The 5,874-nt window shown below is 49.6% G+C and overlaps 1 protein-coding gene across 2 annotated transcripts in view; it reads right to left on the bottom strand.

The window, feature by feature from the left end:
- The window catches only part of ELFN1 (extracellular leucine rich repeat and fibronectin type III domain containing 1), a 252,391-nt gene that overhangs the window by 27,722 nt on the left and 218,795 nt on the right, over positions 1 to 5,874 (bottom strand). The gene's annotated exons all lie outside the window — the stretch shown is intronic.

The raw sequence follows: 5,874 nt of genomic DNA, 5'->3' as shown, positions 1-5,874 counted from the left end.
AGGAGGCTGGAGAACTGCTGAAATACAATATTGCAGAAACCCAAGACATTTTTTGGGGGAAACCTGCCTCTATGCACAAGCAGCCCAATGTGGACTAAGTATGCTCAGTAGCTTCATAAAGCTGACAGAGGAGTTATAGAAAACTGGGTGGGAGGAACAGAGTGAAGTGGCTAGGACCCTGAACTGCAACTGCAAGGGAGCTGGGCATGTTTAGCCTGGAGAAGAGGAGGTTAAGGGGTGATAGGATAGCCATGTTCAAATATATAAAAGGATGTCACATAGAGGAGGGAGAAAGGTTGTTTTCTGCTGCTCCAGAGAAGCGGACACGGAGCAATGGATCCAAACTACAAGAAAGAAGATTCCACCTAAACATTAGGAAGAACTTCCTGACAGTAAGAGCTGTTCGACAGTGGAATTTGCTGCCAAGGAGTGTGGTGGAGTCTCCTTCTTTGGAGATCTTTAAGCAGAGGCTTGACAACCATATGTCAGGAGTGCTCTGATGGTGTTTCCTGCTTGGCAGGGGGTTGGACTCGATGGCCCTTGTGGTCTCTTCCAACTCTATGATTCTATGATTCTAACATTCAGCGCTGCAACATCTCGCTGCAGCATCTCACTTGCCTTCTTCCAGTGGGGCTTGAATCTCCATGCTTCCCAGGTTGCTCCAGCTCCTTCACTGGTGTTAGTTTTGCTGCCTAACTTTGAAAGCTTCTCTGTCTGCCTAATACAGCCATTCTGGAACTCTTGTTAGAAGGAAATCACCAATCTTGTTAATTTATAAAGGAACTGTTTGGATAAGCACTGGAATGAGCTCACTTTGTCACATTAACTCTCCCACTCGCGCTGATGTTAATGAAATAAAGAAATATATGGCAGTTCCAGACTTTTAAACTTCTCCCCACACTGGATTTGCATAATGGGCCCGGCTGCCCAGGAAAAGGAACGGCTCTGTCTGGGGAAATGGTTTCCCTCCTCGATCATCTGGCTTGGGGTGGGAAATCCAATTGGGAGTCGTCAATTAGACAGTCAGCCTGGTTTGGGTCTTGTTCTTGGTTTTGCTGATGGGACAGCATATCGCCAAATGCTGAATGTTTTGGGTGGGGTTTTTAAAAAAGCAAGGAAGTTTAAATTAAGATGCAATCCAGTCTTGTTGGGGAGTGTGTGATGGGGGGAGAAACAAATATGTGGGAAAGTTTATGGATCAATAGCGGTTAATGGGAGTATATTTTACCAAGAGAGCACATTTACTGTTCACATTGAAAGCACCAACCTTTGCTGTTTTTTTTACGGAGCAAAATTGTGTACCTCGGAAAATTACAAAAACAGGATTAAGGAAGTGTTTGGGTGTCCACAGCGCGGCAGGTCTACTGGGAGATCCCTGGCTTAAAGCGCAGGGACACAAGCCTGTGACTCTCCAGGTGTTGCTGAACTCAGGTTCTGATCATTCTTTTGTATTAATAGTGAACCTATGGCCTCCAAGGCAGTGTGGTGCAGTGGTTAGAGTGCCGGACTAGTACCGGGAAGACCAGTGTTCAAATCGTCACTCGGCTGCAAAGCTCCCTGGGTGACCTTGGGCCAGTCACTGCCGCTTAGGCTACCCTACCTCACAGGGTCGTTGTGAGGATTAAATGAGAAGCGGGAGACTCATACGAGCCACCTTGAGCTCCTTGGAGAAAAAAGTGGGATATAAATGCAAGAAATAAATAAATAGATGATAATATTGGTCTCATTCACATTCAGATCCTGCATATTATTTACACACCACCAGGGTTTTTTGGGGGGGAGGGGGGGAGAAATGATTGCTTTCTTTATTTTCCCAGTGAAGGCAAATACTCTTTATACCTGGCAGTACCCTAAAACAGAGGTTTTAAATCTTTTTGAGTTCATGGCTCCCTAGACCAACTACATTCTTTTTGCGGCACCCCTGTGGGGCTCAGGAGCCCAGCTGTGTCACCCCTTGCCTGCAGAGCCAGCAGCCCCTCACCATTTTTTGAACACTCTCCCTTGGGGAGTAACCTCCTCTCCTGTCCCCTCTCTTTGGGAGTTCTCCAGGCAGCCACAGCTGCTGCCCCTGGTCTCTGAGCTGCCCCCCTCTGACCCAAGGAGAGGTGCCTCCCCACACTGCCCCACAGGGGCCTGGGAAGCACCCCCTGGCCAGCCCCTGGGGCACCATTCACCTGCGGAGCTTGCAGCCAGGGCTGCTGCAACAAACAGCTGTGCAAGCCTTGGGGAGGCAGATACAGAAGAGGGTATCATAGGAGGGAGGGAAAGAAAGGGGCAGAGGCCAGTTTTGCCCGCAGCACCCTGACCATCCTTCAAAGCACCCCATGGCACACTGGTTGAAAACCACTGCCCTAAAAGGTATTTAGAAGGCGGTCCTGGCAGTATCCTGATACCCTGTCAACGCTGCTTGCAATTTCTAAGGGGAATAATTTTGCGTGGGGTTAAAAGTGGGTCCTAGCAATGCCGTCACACCCTGTAGCCTGTAATTTCTGGAACAACCAGAACAGCAGCTAGGATATAGGCAGTGCATTGGTGTTGAGGAAAAAAGGCAGCTGCATCCACTGGTGGAAAGATATCTATTAATTTTGCCTGTTGGTGGTGGAGAAGCTGAATCCCGCTTTTATAAGGGGAAAGGGATTAATCCAATAATGGATAGTGTGGCAGCGGAGTGGTGATTCATGAGCTTAAGTGTTTTGCTGAATTGTGGCCAAGAGGAGACTGTCCTGGACAGCGATTCCTTACAGATAGCAAGCAGAACTTCTGTGCGACACAGAGATCTGCGTTTCTGGTACCGCGTGTGTGTGTGTGTGTGTGTGTGTGTGTGTGTGTGGCTGCCAAGGGCCCTGAAATGCGATGGGCAACTCAGGAAAGCTCCGAGGAGTATGAGTGTGATCTGCAACAAAATGCCGCAGGGCAGCACTCCTCTTCCGGGCTCCACATTTACTGCAATGGGAAGGAGCCTTGCAGTCCTGCTAAGAATGTAGGTAAAAGACCCCTAGACAGTTAAGGCCCGTCAAACGCGACTATGGGGTTGCGGTGCTCATCTCGATTCCAGAGCTTTCTGGCAGTAACAGCCCTTCAACAGTGGAACAAGCTCCCTCGGGAAGTGGTGGGCTCTCCTTCCCTGGAGGTTTTTAAGCAGAGGTTGGATGGCCATGTGCCGTGGAGGCTTTACTTGAGATTCCTGCATTGCAGGGGGTTGGACTAGATGACCCTCAGGGTCCCGTCCAACTCTGTGGTTCTTTGGTGGGGGAGGGGAATAGATGTAGAAGTATCTGGTGAGTACATAGCCTTATTCGCCACAAGCTAGATACAGTGGTACCTCTAGTTATGGACTCAATCCATTCCGGGGTACCGTTTGCACCCCAGAAAGTCCGTAATTAGAGCGCCGCTTCTGCGCACGTACGCGGTGCAATAGAGTGCTTCTGCGCATATGTGAAGCGCACAGGATGCTTCTGCACACGCACGGCAAAACCCAGAAGTACACACTTCTGGGTTTGCCACATTTGCAAGCTGAAAAGATGCAACATGAACCTCACGCAACACGAGGTATGACTGTATCATTGCTGGAGACTGCCCAGTCGTATGAATGGGGAAGGGGGAAAGATACCTTCCCCCCTCCATCTACTATGCTGTACAATACCAGAGAACTGTCTGCCCCAAACCTGAGTCCTATAGGGGATGAGGTTGCACAGTTTCAGAAGTGGCAAAGGCGTATCCTCTCAGCATCTTCTCTTTTAAGCTCCCTCTTTTTCCCAGCCCTGCTCCCTGCAGCTTACACATGAACTGGCTCAACACATTTTGCTGCCCGAGGCAAAGGACAAGATGGTGGCAAAAGCCAACCAGACCGGCAACTGAATCTTATTTTGACACTGGGAAAGGGACACACATCCCCCACTGCATCTGAGGGACAGCAGGCTCACTTAGCAGGTTCAGGCCAGACGACGGGGCACATACGCTTGCTTATTCCCCAGGGACAGTTCAAAATATTTTGCTGCCTGAGGCTGATGAGCAAATGGCACTCCACGCTGCCCTGATTCAACCCAAGGCAGGGCGAATTGTTCTGAGAGCTGAGGCAGGGAATCCTGCAAGCAGCTCTCCCTTGGGGCAGAAACTCTATAGCAATACATTAAATAGCGATCTGTTGCCCATTTATGATCACCAGAATCAGCCGCCCAAGGTAGCTGCCTCACACCGCCCAATGATAGGGCCAGTCCTGCCAATATGAAAATTAAAAAACCAAAAGCAGGGAACATAAGAACATATAAGAAGAGCCCGTTGGGTCAGGCCAGTGACCTGATCCTGTTCGCACACTGGCCAACCAGATGCCTGTGGGAAACCAGCAAGCAGGATTGGAGCTCAAGAGTTTTCACTGACTGATATTCAGATGCAACTTCTGCCTCCAACTGTCCTTTCCTCCATCAATTTGTCTAACCCTCTTTCAAAGCAACAGACCTGCATGTGATATTTTGGAAGGCTTCCTACTATGGGCTGTAATACGGTGTACTTAGCATAATAGCTAATCTGGCCTTGGCATCCATAGATGATCACCATGCCTGAATTCCAGAAGCCATCCTTTATTTAAAACTGTCTTGCTCACTTTGCATTTATCTATAGGCTCTTGGCTGAGGCTGCTGAAGAGAGAGAGAGAAGGAGAGAGAGAACGAGAACCGCAGTTCCTTCTGAAGGCCAAGTTTCTAAGCCAGCTGACTCAGCACAGCCATGCCTGATTGAACCTTTGCCAGAGGAGAGGCTGCACGTCAGCCCTGGGCAGAGATGAAACGGACAAGGCAAAACAAGGGATGGCCGCCACCAGACCCCAAATGAGGATGCTGGCTCCCACCTCTGATAAGCAGGCAGCAAGCAAACCTCAGTGCTGCCTCCTGGGATAGACTTCAGGTGGAAATAGGGGGGAGGGAGGCTTTGAGGAGGGTCAAGGGGAAGGGGAGGGAGGGAGGCGGATGGAGGGGAGAAGCTGGTCCTGCCTGCCTTGCTGCCTCTACTGCCTTGATTTAAAGTTCAGGGGAACTATGATGAATAATTAAGAAACAACAACCATCCCCCTAAGCAATACAATTTCAGCTTCGTTGCTCAGCTCCGGAGGTTGGGGAGGGGAGAAGAGGCTGCAGAAAACGAGCTTGTTAAAAGCCCATCCTGCCTGTCTGTCCTCCAGGATATTCCTAGATGAGGCCTCTAGCAAAAGCTCTGTGGTTTGGGGGAAAGGAAGCCATGGCACTGGAGCAGCGCTTGTGGGCGGGCGTCATAAATCAGTGTGACACAGCAAAACTCCCTCTAAATACAAGGAGCTTAATATGCCTCGGATTATTATTCAAGTTACTAAATCAGTTTGGTAATATTAAAAAAGGCACTTTAATACGGTCGTTTTTCCAAAAAACAACAGCACCACCAGACTAACTGCATCTCACTTAGTTCAATGTCGCCAGAGTCACACTGTACATTGAAAGTGCAATGAAAGCACTTTAAGCAGCCGTGGCTTCCCCCAAAGAATTCTGGGAGCTGTGGTTTGTTAAGGGCGCTGGGAGTGGTTAGGAGGCCTCTATCCCCCTCCAAGAACTGCAATTCCTAGAGTGGTTTAACGGTCAGTCTGTTCCTATTCACAGGAAACCTCATCGACGGGTAGGGTTGCCAGGTCAGGAGCATCGCAGTCCCTGAGGTCAAAATCTAGGGGTAACCCCTGGTGATATCATGGGGGGAGTCCCTAGTGATGTCATGGGGAGATTCCACAGTCATGTCACAGGCTGGGTCCTGGAGATGGAGGTTAATTGGGAGAGGGGAGTAGAGGAGGGCAGGTGCCCCAGGTGGTCTACTATAATTTGCAGCCAGCTCTTGTCAGGTTGAAAATTGTCAGCTGTG

The sequence above is a fragment of the Podarcis tiliguerta genome (genome assembly GCF_965153285.1).
Source record: "Podarcis tiliguerta genome assembly, chromosome: 14".
In the NCBI taxonomy this organism is placed as follows: Eukaryota; Metazoa; Chordata; class Lepidosauria; order Squamata; family Lacertidae; genus Podarcis; species Podarcis tiliguerta.
The sequence above is the reverse complement of the archived record's forward strand: the minus strand, read 5'-3'. Positions and strand labels throughout refer to the sequence as shown.